Raw genomic sequence first — 15,256 nt, 5'->3', positions numbered from 1 at the left:
CCAGGAAGAAGCCATCATTCCTGAAGATACCATCACTAAAGGCCAACCACAGGACGCAGGCCCAGCTTCCCCTCATAACTGGCATCACCTCTGGAATGGGGTGAAGAAGACAATTATGAGCTGCCTTTGAAACCTGTGCTGTTGCCTGCCACCACCACAGAGATGTCAAGCCTCCTATGAGAATCTGGCTCTGAGGAAAGGGGATCATGGAGTCACCCACAGGAGCAGGTGGGTGCATGTCCTCATTCGTTTCATCCATACTCCCTCTTGTTTTTTGTCCCCTTGTGGCTGACATATAAACTTAAACTGTAACTTCAGAAGGACTAGTTCCATAGAAACCCCTGGAGGGCGACCTGATGCTTGCTGAGCCATAAGTGGATAGCAGAGATGCTGATTAAAGTGGGGAGAGGAGGAGGTGGGGGTATGCGCAAAGGAGGCATAAAGTCCTTAGAGGTCCATTGGGGTGCTATGGCTCCTCACGGACAGCCCAGTAAATCCCGTGTGTTTCACAGCTCCAAGAGCCGCCTCTTTCCTGTGTCTTTTTGCTTTCAAGTCTTGAAGAAGACCAGCCTCCGCTCCATGGTGTTGGTGCCACGGGTTGGGGGTTGACCTGGCTGAGAATCAGACAGCCTCTCAGAGGAGCCAGGCCAGATGTCCAGTGTAGTCACAGGCCCCTCCTCCACAGGAAGAGCTGTCCACACCACAGCAAGATCTTTCCCGGTAAAATCCCAGGCAGGAAGGCTTGCCTTTTCACTGTGTCTTGCTCAGAGGAAAGGACTGAGGTGCAAAAGTGCCCTAAAATTGTAAGTGGAACAGTAGCCCTGTTCCCTCTCTCTTCCAGCCTGCGTAAACATCAGAGGTTTTTCTATGGGAACTGACTGCCCATTGCTTCCTGTTTCATGGTCTTCATCATGAGGTAGACTTCTCTTCCCAGAGAAGTCTCCCTAGTCAGCCTGACCCACTTGGCTTAAAATGCATTCTCAGGTTGAAAATAAGGCCTGCAGGTCTCCTCTGAAGGGAAGCCTCCTGTCAAACTTTTACCAGACACTCACCCACCCCCAACCCCCTGCAAAAGCCATCACAGCTCACATTGCTTCGGTCCTCAGACCCAAATCAGAGCAAAGCTTATGAAAACCACAGCTGTGGAGTAAGTCCAGGACGGCTCTCTAATTACTCACCTCCTGCCTCCCTATGCTTGTTCCCTGAAGGCCAACTTCCACATTTGTAACAAGATTCCAACTAGCATCACAGCCACACCTTGAAGGAGGAGTGATAGATGTTGTGACAAGAGCAAATTAGGACCCTTAAGATGGAGCAGCAACCTCCGGTGGCAGCTTTGGGTCTCCACCTGGAGTGTGCATTCAGCTGGACAAATCCACAAGGCTGCTTCCATTATCTGAGAGTCTGAACAGTGTTTGTTGTTGCCCAGGTAAGCAACCTCACACACCCTTGGACAGAGCTTCTGAGGAGCTTTCCCTGTCCCTTCAATTGTGACATTCATAAGATGTCATCTGTCTTAGGGTTTTACTGCTGTGAACAGACACCATGACCAAGGCAAGTCTTATAAAAACAACATTTAATTGGGGCTGGCTTATAGATTCAGAGGTTCAGTCCATTATCGTCAAGGTGGGAGCATGGCAGTATCCAGGCAGGCATGGCGCAGGAAGAGCTGAGAGTTCTACATCTTCATCCAAAGGCTGCTAGTGGAAGACTGACTTCCAGGCAACTAGGGTGAGGATCTTATGCCTACACTCACAGTGACACACCTATTCCAACCAGGTCACACCTATTCCAACCAGGTCACACCTCCAAATGGTGCCACTCCCTGGCCCAAGAATATACAAACCATCACATCATCTCTTGGGTTCTTTCTCCCTAGACTGTTTCAATATCTGTCACACCACGAGGCACACTGAAGCCCATGTGACTGACATGGAGAGTCCCTCTAACCAAATGTCTCTGTCAATGTGTACACAGGACAGCAAGGTTCCTGGCATAATAGTAATCCTGCAGGGATATCTGCTGAAAACATGTCCCTATCAGATTCCACTGCTGTGAAACACACACATATTTGTTATGTGCTCCATTTCCTGAACACTAAGTTCTCTTAGGACAGACATTCTTTTTCTGTCTCATCTGAGAGGAGAAGGGTTTCATATTCCACTCTGGGGTAAAAAGAACCATACTACTCGATGAAAATTACTTTTCATCTTCAAGTAGATTTCAATGAAATAATATATGACCATAAATTATCATCCTACTTTGGTAAAAGCTACACCTAATAATGTGAGACTTTTCTTTATTTTATTTTATTTTTTTGAGACAGGGTTGAGATTTTTCAACTAGCCTTCTTTAGAAAGTATCTCACAGCCCAAATTTCCAGTTCTCCTTACTTAGCCTCTTCAATGTTGAGGAAACTGGTAGGAAGCACTTTTATTCTCAAAATCTAAAAAGTTCAGTTGTTAAGTCCCTAAGTTGCAAGTGTGAGGGCCTGAGTTTGATTTGCCAGAAGTTGTGGGGGACAAAAAAATTATACCCAAATGTGATGGTGTGGTGTATACTAGGAATCTAGCTCTGGGGAGACAGAAACAAGAGGGTGTCTAGAACCCTTATCTACCCACTGGCAGAGGGGAAGAATAAAACTTTTCCAAAAAGCACCACCCTGTAGGCTGCACTGATGTCCAGTTACTGACTTACATAATTTTGCTATCTGAACTGAAAATGGTCTGAGAATCAGACAGGCAGAGAGATGCACCACCCCTGTCATTGGTGCAAAACTAAGTTTTGCAACACAGAATTGGCTGTCATCATTTTTTATTAGATATCTTCTTCATTTACATTTCAAATGCTATACCGAAAGTCTCCTATACCCTCCCCCCGCCCGGCTCCCCAACCCACTCACTCCTGCTTCCTGGCCCTGGCATTCCCCTGTACTGGCGCATATGATCTTTGCAAGACCAAGGGTCTCTCCTCCCAGCCATCATCATTTTCAAATGAAGCATGCATATAAAAAGAACTCATGGGTTCACTTTGTCCAAAATGGTACAGTGAGTCCCATGAAACAGTTGAAAAAATTTGCAAGATAAAATGTAGGTCATTAAAGAATAAATGGATATGTTATTTTTCTGGGAGGAGTTCCAGGGGCTATAAAAACATGAAATTTACAAACTGCATTCAGCATTTCTATGTATGTCTATGTCCTACCAATTCCTGTCCACATAAATTAGCAAACACTAAAACTTCCCATGTGTCTTCAATGAAGTGAAAATAGTTGGAGGTGAACCAGAGTCCTGCTGCATTTTTAGCCTATGTTTCTCCAATGGTTTTCACATTTAAATGCTTAGCCTATACAACCTATTAAGGCACACATTATTGAAATAAGAATAGGCTTCATGAACAATAAATGTGTGTGTGCATGTGTCTATGTGTGTGTGTGTGCATGTGTGTTTCTGTGTGTGTATGAAGATAGATTTGGGTTTTCTATGTAGCCTGTCTAAGGCTGTCCTACTAATCACTGAGACTGATCAAAATCTTAAGGCAATCCCCATTTGCCAAAGTTATGAGTGTTGAGAATGTTAGGGATTCACTATCAAACAAAGATAAAGAAAAAACTTTGAAGAAAACAGTCACTGAAGAGAGGAAATTCTTTTCAAAATATACTTTCATTTACTATAGCATTTTTAAAAGAAATGAATATAAATGACAGATTTTTAAAAAATGGTTAAGCTATCTATTTTAAATCAAATATTAAAATGTAGACTTCAAAATCTATAAAAAAAAAGGCTAAGACAGTAATTGGACAGTGATTGGGCAGTAGAGGAGAAAGGTAGGAAGGGAGACTCAAGAGTGTGGGGTGGGGTAGGTAGGAAGAGAGGAGGAAGGTGAGAGGAGAAGAGAGGATGGAGGGAGAGGAGGAGATGCCACCATGAACCAGAGCCCCTTGGCCAGGAGAAACCTCAAGAAGCAAGGGGTCTCATAGTTGGTGAATAAGTTAGTACAGTGCTAGAACTGCCCAATCCAGGCACACAGCTTATAATTATAATATCTGGATTATGTGGGGTTTTATACCTATGTAATAGGATTGGAGACTCCAGCAACAGGGCTTCAGGGATTGTGCACACTATAGAATTCCATAAAGACATAAAGATAAAAGAATTAGTAACTTTACCTGTCTAATTCATCAAGTTCCGTTATCTTTTTCTCTCTGGTCTTCTAAAAATTTTGCCAGGTAGTCATTGTTTTTTATTAGAGCCAGTCAGTATAAGTGAAGTGTGTGAATAGTCAGTATAAGTGTGAAGCTATCCTATAAAAATAATAATTTATAACTTTCAGAACTTGATATTTCTCATGTGAAAGACACAGTGGAACTCACATCCTCTGAGGTTCTGTGAGTCACATCCTTGGCCTCACGCACAGTGCTCTCACACAGATCCATTCTTCATAAGCCATCAGAGTACATTTGATACCTGTGTCATTTAATTCACAACCTATGTCTTAGTGAACCTCTTGAAACAGAATGTCTGCCATGGGTTCCTGATACCATGAGTAGAGTCTAAACAGTTTCTTCCATAGCCTGGTGAGAATGCAAATGCTTCTGAAATGCTGTCAGCTCCAAGTCATGGAAGCAGAGAATGTTTGCCAAAAAAGCACCATGTAGAGAGGATAACGTGGCACAGTATTTCTTCCATACTGGACCTATTGTACGCATATTAATACTATTTCTCTAACAAATGAACATGGCATTTATGTTAGACTTCGTATTCTGGGAAAATGATATTCTTTGGAATATGAAGGATTAAACCCTGTGTTAGAGATGCAATTTAAGTAATCTCTCAAGGAAAACACTGAAAACTTTTCTACTATTATTTAATTTGGAGACTTGGGCTTTTTTCCTCACAAGTCCTTTACAATGAAGCTGTAATGAAAATCAGCATAAAATGCAATAATTGACAATATGCCCTTGGACAACTTCTCCAACACTTGTTTTTACTTCACTTATATTGCATTGTGATTGAAATAAGTATTTAGTTGGAAATGATTATCAGAGTGAACTATAAATTTTCATAGGCCAGGCATGGTAGTGAATGTTCAAAGCCCATCACTTTAGAGGTGAAGGAAGATACAAGTTCAATGTCATCCTCATTACATAACAAGTTCCAGGCTAACCTTGATTGTGTAAGATTCTGTCTCAAAAACTAAGGGACAAGCCAACTCTCTAGCTACCTAATTACAACTAAAAGTCCAGTGTTGTCAGAGCTATATGAAATGAACTGACATGCTGAAATGGATACCATGTGGATTATTTTCTGACAGGAAGATTCATAATTTAGACAATTGCAATGTTGAAACCAGGTGTCTTATTGATGTTTGTTCATCTGATGCATTGGAAGTATAAGACAACATGAAATCCTGAAAAGCTACAGTTAAAAGAGTGCCCATAGGGAAATTGTAAAGACCTTCAGACTTGCCACAGATGGAGGTAATAATTCTCTTTAGAATGTTCATCAGGAGAGTAAAGGAAGGAGAAAGTGTTTCAGGAAAGGAAAGCTTGGGAAGAAGGAGTTCCCAGCAAATCTGACTCATCTAGACAAGTCTTAAGTTTGTGAGATTTATAAAATTCACTTCTTACATTTAGCATTTGTGAGATTCTTATGTCAAAGCTGCACAATCTCCCAGTGTATTGGAGATGTCAGTACCATGGAGTGATCACCAAGATCTGCAGCCATAGTGGAGTGGATCAACTTGAGCTTAGTGTGCTACAGAGGACAGAGCTGGAGAAGTGATGCCAGCCCTTAGGAGGAGTCTAAAAGATGAAGTGGAATCCCAGACACTGAAACAAGAAGCTGTAACATTGAAATTGCCTTGGAGACTCAAAGATGTTAAAGATGCCAGAGCCATGGGATACATGCTGAGGAAAGCTGCTAACAGGGAGTGGAACCAGCCCAGGAGAAAGCAGTTTGTTGCAGTCAACAAAGATGAAAAAGGAGTGGAGATCTGAAGACCACTTTGGCATCAGCCATGGAGATGCAGAGTTTGGAGTTTGCCCAGCTGGTTTCCTGCCTTGCTTTGGGGATTACAGTTAATTAAGTTGAATGAATCTCAGAAGAGACCTTGAACTTTGGACTTTTAACATTGTTGAGACTGCTATAGACTATGAGGACTTTGAAAGTTGGACTAAATGCATTTTGCATTATGCTATGTTTAAGTATGGACCCCATAGACTCATGTTTTTGAACAAGTCTATGGGGACCAGGGAGTGGAATGTGATGGTTTATATATCCTTGGACCAGGGAATGGCACCATCTGAAGGTGTGGCCTTGTTGGAATAGGTGTGACCTGGCTAGAATGGGTGTGTCATTGTGGGTGTGGGTATAAGATCCTCATCCTAGTTGCCTGGAAGTCAGTCTTCCACTAGCAGCCTTTGGATGAAGACATAGAACTCTCAGCTCTTTCTGTGCCATGCCTGCCTGGATACTGCCATGCTCCCACCTTGATGATAATGGGCTGAACCTCTGAAGCTGTAAGCCAGCCCCAATTAAACGTTGCTTTTTATAAGACTTGCCTTGGTCATGTTGTCTGTTCACAGCAGTAAAATCCTAACTAAGACACATGGTCAGCTCTGTCATGGCAATGGCCCTCTAAGCTAGTACCAAGTTGTCATATTTAGGATTTCCACTATGTGATGAAACACCATGACCAAAACAACTCAGGGGTGAATGGGCTTATTTCACACACAGTTCCAGATAACAGTTCATTTCTAGAAGCTGTGAGGGTAGGAACTCAAGCAGGGAGTAGCCTGTAGGCAGGGGCTGATTATGGCAGACGGTGGAGGAGTGCTGCTTACTAGCTTGCTCTCCATCTCTCCCTGAGCCTGACTTCTCATGGAAACCAGAACCACCAGCCCAGGGATGGCACCACCCACAATGGGCAGGGTCCTCTACCATCAATCACTAATTAAGGAAAATGCCCTACAGGATTGCCTACAACCAGATCTTATGGAGAAATTGTTTCAGTTGAGGATCCCTCCTCTCAGATGACTTTAACTCACTTCAAGTTGACCATCCAGCACAGTTGGCCAAAGTAACCATTCTAAATTAGAACTTACTGCAATTTGGATTCTAATCCTACTTTAAACTCTGTTGCTACCCACTGCTTTATTCTCTCCATACGTAAGCCCCCCATACAGAAAAAGGAAATCAGAGTAAGCTCATCTCACAGGTCATAGTGGGATTATTGAACAAACACACATGCAAAGGATTTAGAGCTGTTTCTACCATGAAACTGCTCAGCATTTAGATGCTTGGATATTTCTCTTTAAGACATGGTCTTGCTACAGAGATCAGGCTAGTCTTAAATTCACCATGTGTCTCAGGAGCTTTAAACTTGCAACCTTCCCACTGTAGGCCGCTAGTACCTGGCATCACAAGTGATGCCACACTCTGCCTGGCTTATGACACTCTGACAACTTTACACTAGCATGTGGCTTATAACTCATGATGTATTGAGCTTTACCTGATAGCAGGTTTTAGATTTCATAATTCATAAAACTGGGCTTACGTTGAATTACAGGTGATATGTTCTAAAGAATTCTGGGAGTTCTAGTAATAATATTTAAATACATTCAAGATGTGAAAAGAGGATATGATAATAACAAGTGATATCTGAACATAACTATTTCTTTGATTTCTAAATCTTTAGCTAAAGAAAAAACAGAACTCAATTGAGAAAGTGTGGATAATTTTATTCATTATTTAGATTTATACAATTTGAAGAAATGAGAAGTTTCAATTAACTAATATTTCAATTAATTGATAGTAGTTTCTGATAGCAGTATAATTTTTCTAAGTAGCTACTCTTTACAATTTCCTAATTTCAAAAAGTTGCAAATTGAAAGGAAAGAGGTAAAGTTTCTCTAAACTTTCTACTCAGCACAGGAAAATCTGAACAGATGCTGTTGACCCCTGTCATTGAATTAGGGAAAGGGCTGGAAGAAGCTGAGGAGGAAGGCAACTCTATAGGAAGACCAGCAGTCTCAATTAACCTGGACCCCTGAGATCTCTGGATCACCAATAAGGCAGCATACACCAGCTAATATGAGGCCCCCAACACATATACAGCAGAGGACTGCCGGGTCTGCATTCAATCAGAGAAGATGCACCTAACCCTTAAGAGACTGGAGTCCCCAGGGAGTTTAAAGGTCTGGTTTGGTGGGGGTTGGGGTGTGGGCACATCTTTGGGAGCCAGAGGGGGATGTGGGAAGGAGGTATGGGATGTGGAACCCAGTCGGAGGGTGGACCAGGAGGTGGGAATAAAATTTGGAGTGTAAAAATAAATAAATAAATAAAAACAACGAAAAGGGTGAGAGGCATTTACAGGCCATAGAATAAGTATGCTTCTGTCCATTGGTTGGGTGTAAGTATCTGCATCTGACTCTCTCAGCTGCTTGTTGGGCCTCTTGGAAAACAGCTCCTGTCTCCCAGGTCTCTGGTACTTTATATAGGGTCACCCCAACTCCTACCTCCCGAAGTTGACTGTTTCCATTCTTTCTGCTAGCCCCCAGGGCTTCAGTCCTGTTTCCTCCCAGCCCCCAATAACTGATCATGTTCCCTTTTTTGTTTGCCCCATCTCAGCCAGGTCCTTCCCTCCCTTTGCCCCCCATGATTGCTTCCTTTTCCCTTCCAAGTGGGATTGAGTCATCCTCACTTGGGCCCCTCAGCTTGTTAACTTCTTGAGTTCTGAGGATTGTATCCAGGGTATTCTGTACTTTTTTGGCTAATATCCACTTATTAGTGAGTACATACCATGCATGTCTGCCACAGACCCTCTGGGCCCCTGTGTCTGCGTGGAACGGGTCTCTAGTTGCAGGTGGGCAAAGCATTGGATGAATTTGATAGATGCACACAGGAGAGGTTGTGTATGATCTGAATGTAATGTCAAATCGAGCATCAGACTTTTTATTTAGAAGACAATAAGGAAGTTGGGTGACACACCATCAAGGTACAAAGAGGTTACTGGATTCTTACATAAAACAGAGAAATGCAAACACAGAAGGTCTAACGGGAACCACCTGGGATAGAATTCATTGTTAACAACTGGGATCAAAAAGGGCTCCACCCAAGGTTCACTTAAACTTAGAAGCCAGGGTCAAGGGCTTCATGCCCTTGCCATAGTTCCTATTTTAGTCTATTGTATAGTCCACCTTCCCCTTAGGCCATTGTAAATACGTGTGTATGGGTGTAACTCCACTATAGTTCTAAGTATCTATTCTGGTTTCTCCTTCAGTCTGAAACTTCCTTCTTCCTTAGTGATGGTAAATTCCTGTGTAAGGGAGTGAATTAGCTTTTACATTCTTACTGAATTTCAAGCCCATGGTCTTGCTCAAGGACGTTCTAGGACTGTTGGAACACTGGCTTTAGCTATGTCAGAATTCAATCTTAAAAGGCACTTATAATAGGATAATACTAAAGGAGAGCACGTGGATCTATCCACTAGACTAACGCGGGAATGGAAAATTAATGTATGGGTTAGAGAGAACGCCAGACTCCAGGAGCGAGTTTCTGTGAAACTCTTTTTGCTTCATGAGCAGGTTTTAGGCATCACTGCCTGACAAGCTGACTCGACAGGAGTGCCGTGGCACATGTCCTTTTGGGTCTGAGTTAGCTCAGTATGATACTTTCTAGTTCCATCCATGTGCCTACAAAATTTATGATGTCCTCATTCTTTTTTTTTTTTTTTTTCTGTTTTTTTTCAAGACAGGGTTTCTCTGTATAGCCCTGGCTGTCCTGGAACTCACTTTGTAGACCAGGCTGGCCTCGAGTGATGGGATTAAAGGCGTGTGCCATTAAAAGCTCGATGTCCTCATTCTTAATAGTTGAGTAATATTCCATTGTATAAATGAACCACATTTTCTAAATCCATTCTTCCGTTGTGGGACATCTGGGTTGATTCCAGCTTCTGGCTATCAGAAATAAGGCTGCTATGAACATAGAGGAACAGGTGCCCCTGTGTCATGGTGGGGCATCTTTTGGGTATATTCCCAAGAGTGGTATAGCTGGGTCTTCAGGTAGACCTGTTTCCAATTTTCTGAGGAAATGCCAGATTGATTTCCAGAGTGGTTAGCAATCCCAACAGCAATGAAGGAATGTTTCTCTTTGTCTACATCCTCTCTAACATGTGTTGTCACTTGAGTTTTTTACCTTAGCTTTCTGATTGGTGTAATGTGGAACCTCAGGGACGTTTTGATTTGCATTTCCCTGATCACTAAGAACTTTGAACACTTTTTTAAGTGCTTCTTGGCCATTTTAGATTCCTCTGCTGTGAATTCTGTTTAATTGTATACCTCATTTTTTATTAGGTTGTTTGTTTGTTTGTTGGTTAGCTTCTTGAGTGTTTTTCTATATTTTGAATATTAGCTCTCTTCAAATGATACAAATGATCAACAAAACCAAAAGGTGGTTCTTTGAGAAAAATCAACAAGATAGAAAAATACCTAGCCAAACTAACTAAAGGGCCCAGAGACCATATCCAAATTATCAAAATCAGAAATGAAAATGGAGACATAACAACAGAAACTGAAGAAATTCAAACAATCATTAGATCATACTACAAAAGCCTATACTCAAAAATGGAAAATATAAATAATATGGATGATTTTTCTAAACAGATATCATATACCAAAGTTAAATTAAGAGCAGGTAACCTATCGAAACAGGTCCATATCCCCTATAGAAATAGAAGAAATCATTAAAAACCTCCTAACCAAAACTTTCCCAGGGCCAGATGGCTTCAGTGCAGAATTCTATCAGACCTTCAAAGACGAGCTAATGCCAATACTCCTCAAACTATTCCATAAAAACAGAAACAGAAGGAACTCTAACTAACATTCTGCGAAGCCACAATTACTTTGATAGCCAAACCACACAAGGATCCAATAAAGAAAGACAATTTCAGACCAATTTCGCTTATGAGCATCGATGCAAAAATACTCAGTAAAATTCTTGCCAACTGAATCCAGGAACACATCAAAACCATCATTCATCATTGTCAAGTAGGTCTCATCCCAGGGATGCAAGGTTGGTTCAATATACAAAAATCCATTAACGTAATCCACTAAATAAGCAAACTCATAGAAAAAATCATGTGGTCATCTCACTAGATGTTGAAAAAGCATTTGACAAAGTACAACACCCCTTTACATTTATAGTATTGGAGAGGTCGGGAATTCAAGGCCCATACCTAAATACAATAAAAGCAATATGTAGCAAAACAACAGCCAATATCAAATTAAATGGACAGCTTTTCACTTTTAAAGTTATATTTTCCTGCTCACTATTATGACTGCAGTCATTAAACCTCTTGAAGAAAAACTTGTATAAATGGAAAAGAGAACATGTATTTGAGATAAACATATTTGATATCATATTTTCAGAAAATTGCAATTAAAATGATGCCTAATTATTTTTGTGTATATAATAAACTGATTAATTAATACACCTTCAGTTTTTCATTAACAGCTGTTTTATAAATCTAAAGTGACTAGGTGTTAGGAGAATATATCACTACACAGAACAAATAGGTTATAAGAATTATTGCATGTACCATATTCATAAACTGGTCCTTTCCAAGAAACTTCATGTGTTCATAGAAGAAATCACAGATAAGGGGAAAAAATTAAGGTGCCATCTTAATAGGATGGAATATTGGATGTGAATTCTTTGTGATGTACAGATTGAGAAAATGATGGGAAACAAACCACTGTATACAAAAGAGCCGAGGGAAAACCAAAGCTACAGTATAGTTTGCAGATGATGAAAAACACAAAGAAATATCAAGATCAGGTAGGAGTGAAGGGGATGCAGCCTGTGTGGCTCTCCACCTGCCAAGGAGAGCTAAATTTTCCAAAAGATAACCTCTGTGGTCCTGAATGTCTGCCTTGGGCTACAAGATATGACCATAGATCCTAGAAGCCTGAAATTCAACTAGAGATAGCCTTTGAGAATGACTCCAAAGAGTAAAGTTAGCATTGCAGGAGTTCACATTGGTTCTCTGTATACTTTCCTTGGGTGTACTCAGACTCCAAATTGAAAGGGTGCCTATTACTTAAAGCAAGTTACTTTGGGGGGATTAGAAGAATAAAATTTAATGACATGTGGATGAAAATGAAATCAACCTACTATAGTTCCTAGAAGAGGAAACAGGCACATCAGACTGTCACAGAAAAGAGGAGGATTGGATATCAAAAAATCAAGAAATTCAAGAACCAAGAGAGTTCTGTGTTAACAGCTCTGGGTCAGTGGTGCCTCCAGTCCCCGACTTCTTGGAACAATAGAATAACTGCCAAGCACTGAGATTACCACGGCATTTTAGTGACAAAGGTCAACATACTAGTCACCAGTACTGAAACATTGGCAGATCTCTCCTAGTCCTAGTCCTTGGGGCTACTTAGGGAAGCTGACTCATTCTTTCTCCACCTACCTCCAAGCCTACCCCTTTCCCCTGACTCCCAGCCCCAGTCACCTGTCATTCCTGACTCTGTCATTGGTGCCATTTTTCCCAAGTATAAGTATGTGCTCTACCGTGGCAACAGAGTAGCAGCCTTGTGGATCTTTCTGAAGGCTTTGTAGCTTTTGAGCTTTCTGGGGCTAGTAATACTTCAACATGGCCTCCCAGAGCCCGGGAAAGATTCCCTCTGGCTGGTGGAGGAGCCAGGGGAAGACTGCCTTCGATTCCAGAAGCACAAGAACTTCATGGAGGAGCTACCCACCCACCCACCCCGAACCCTCCCCTCCCTCTTGGCTCTTGGCCACTCTCAGAATCAACACACTGATATAGATCTGAATATGGGTCTTGTCACCACTGCCAGCAACACTAGGACGAAGCACCCACAAAGCAAGCTCAGTAGGATAGAGTCTAGGCAGCACTCCTGTCAACTGAAGGCCATCCCACTGTTGCCAAGCAACGCATCTAAACACAGGCATGTGCACTCTGACCAATGGGAAAGCCGAGGCCCAACAGCGGTGGTAGAGGGTCTCAGCAGGTTTGCTGAGCATATGCAAGATCTGATCTGGGAAATTGGCTTACTAGCTCAACTTAGTATGGTCTTGTCTTTGAGAGGCCAAGCCTTTGTTGGAGACTCCTCAAGCCTGCACTGGTTTAGTCTCCAAGGACACTTTTCTAAAACATGTCAGTCACCTTGCCCTTTGTTTGCAACCAGTTCTAAGGAGAAAATGCCACTGAGCCTCCACTATGGTCTATGGGGATTTAGCTGGAGTCACCAGGCAAGGAAGATGACTTTGGTGACACCAGAAGCAGTGACAAGAGCAACATATTTCTTTTTTTTTCCCTCTCTACTTAATGGTCAAATAGGTCAAAGAAGAAATAAAGAAAAACATCAAAGACATTCTAGAAGGCACAACATACTTCTTTTTTTTTTGGTTTTTCGAGACAGGGTTTCTCTGTATAACCCTGGCTGTCCTGGAACTCACTCTGTAGACCAGGCTGGCCTCGAACTCAGAAATCTGCCTGCCTCTGCCTCCCAAGTGTTGGGATTAAAGGCGTGCACCACCACTGCCCCACTAACATACCAAAATTTATGGGACACAATGAAATCAGTGCTAAGAGGAAAAATCATAGCATTAAGTGCCTTCATTTAAAAAAATGAAGATTTCTCATAATAACAATTTAAATGTAACCTGAAAGTTCTGGGGAAAAAAAAAAAAGAAGCAAACACACCCGTTGCAGGAAATATTAAAAAATCGACCAGCATGTTTCCGCCCTTGTGCCGCAACTCTCGGGCCCCTGAGTGGTCCTGAGAGCTCTGTCTCTAGTTAGCCCCCTCAGCAACAGATTGCTGTGTTCCCAGCTCTGGTTTGCTTGACTCTGGAGCTGATAGTTCCCTCTCTGCCATAAACTCCTGTAGTCAGTGGTCCCACATTTCAGTAACAGAGTAAGTCAAAACTCTTGAAGCTTATAATTAACTAGTTAGATTTATATATCAATAAATTCTCAATACACAAGATGCCAATACAATAATTTCAGAGTCAATTGGTAATGATAAAATCTGCCCACCTAGATTAGACAAATTATTCCAATATTCTAACCTTTATGAGGTCATGACTACCAATGGCTGGTTAAAGCCACTCTGGTTCACAACTCCGCCTCCACCTTGACCTTCCTCCTTCTGAGACACTCTGTCTCTGCAACTCCTAGCTCAGCCTTCCTTCCCCCTGTCTAATCACAGGCTTCCTGCTGCACTAATATTTTAATCTGATCGGACAGGGAAAATTCTGTCACAGATTAAGTTGCAAGGGTCTGAAAAACACCGAAGGAAGGAAGACCCCAGACTCAGATTTGCATATACAAAGACAAAGAGCGTTTATTCTGCAGAAACAGCTAGCATGTCAGGATTTCCATTGTTTCCAAGTGACAACCTCCACAGCACATCGAGTTCCTTTTAAAACAGGACTGCTTAGTTGTTTCTGAGAAAACAGCAGACTTCTAAAATTTAGGGCATATTCCATCATAAACCGAATGTTGTAAAGAAGATATGTACCACAGGACCCCAGGTGCAAAAACAGGGGCTAAGATATTGACTGAGTTTGTCAAAACTTCAATGACAGCTTAGTTATAGTCTAAAAATTTTCCACGACTGCAAGCTACTAACAAATGGTGAAAGTTTAGCCAGATAATTGCTCTTAGTGTATGCGCACATAGGCATTCTCTGTTATAACCTCCTATTCAATTTTTGATTGAATTTATGTGCAGACCTGCAGTGTTTTGTTTTGTTTTGTTTTTTCCATGAGAACACATGCTCTGAGTCTTACAAGTACTGAGAATAAAGGGCAGAGATAACTCCCTCTCCCCTTTTCTCCTGGAGATTTCAATTTAGCGAAGTGCAATTCCCTGCCAAGACTTTACCTAGCCTCCAGCTACTTTGAGATTCTTACTGGAGGCTGCAGAAGGCAGCCTTAAGGTCAAGTGGATCAGTGGCAGACTGCAGAAGCAGAATCTTCCCCCCAGTAGAGATAGCAAATGGCTTAAATGGTCCTAGGCTTAGTTTTTGAATGGGATATGAAAAATGAACTCCTCAAAAATACAATCATATGAATAACCACATCAAATGTAAATGGAGCAGAGGATTCAAACCCAGAGATTGTTGAACTGGATTATAAAATAAAGCAGAAAGAAGGAGCCAATTATAGTTTGCTTCAGAAAGCACCCTAAGAGCCCAGATGTGGTGGTGTGGTTGGGGCCGGTA

Source organism: Mus musculus, chromosome 13, assembly GCF_000001635.26.
Source record: "Mus musculus strain C57BL/6J chromosome 13, GRCm38.p6 C57BL/6J".
Taxonomy (NCBI): Eukaryota; Metazoa; Chordata; class Mammalia; order Rodentia; family Muridae; genus Mus; species Mus musculus.
The sequence above is the reverse complement of the archived record's forward strand: the minus strand, read 5'-3'. Positions refer to the sequence as shown.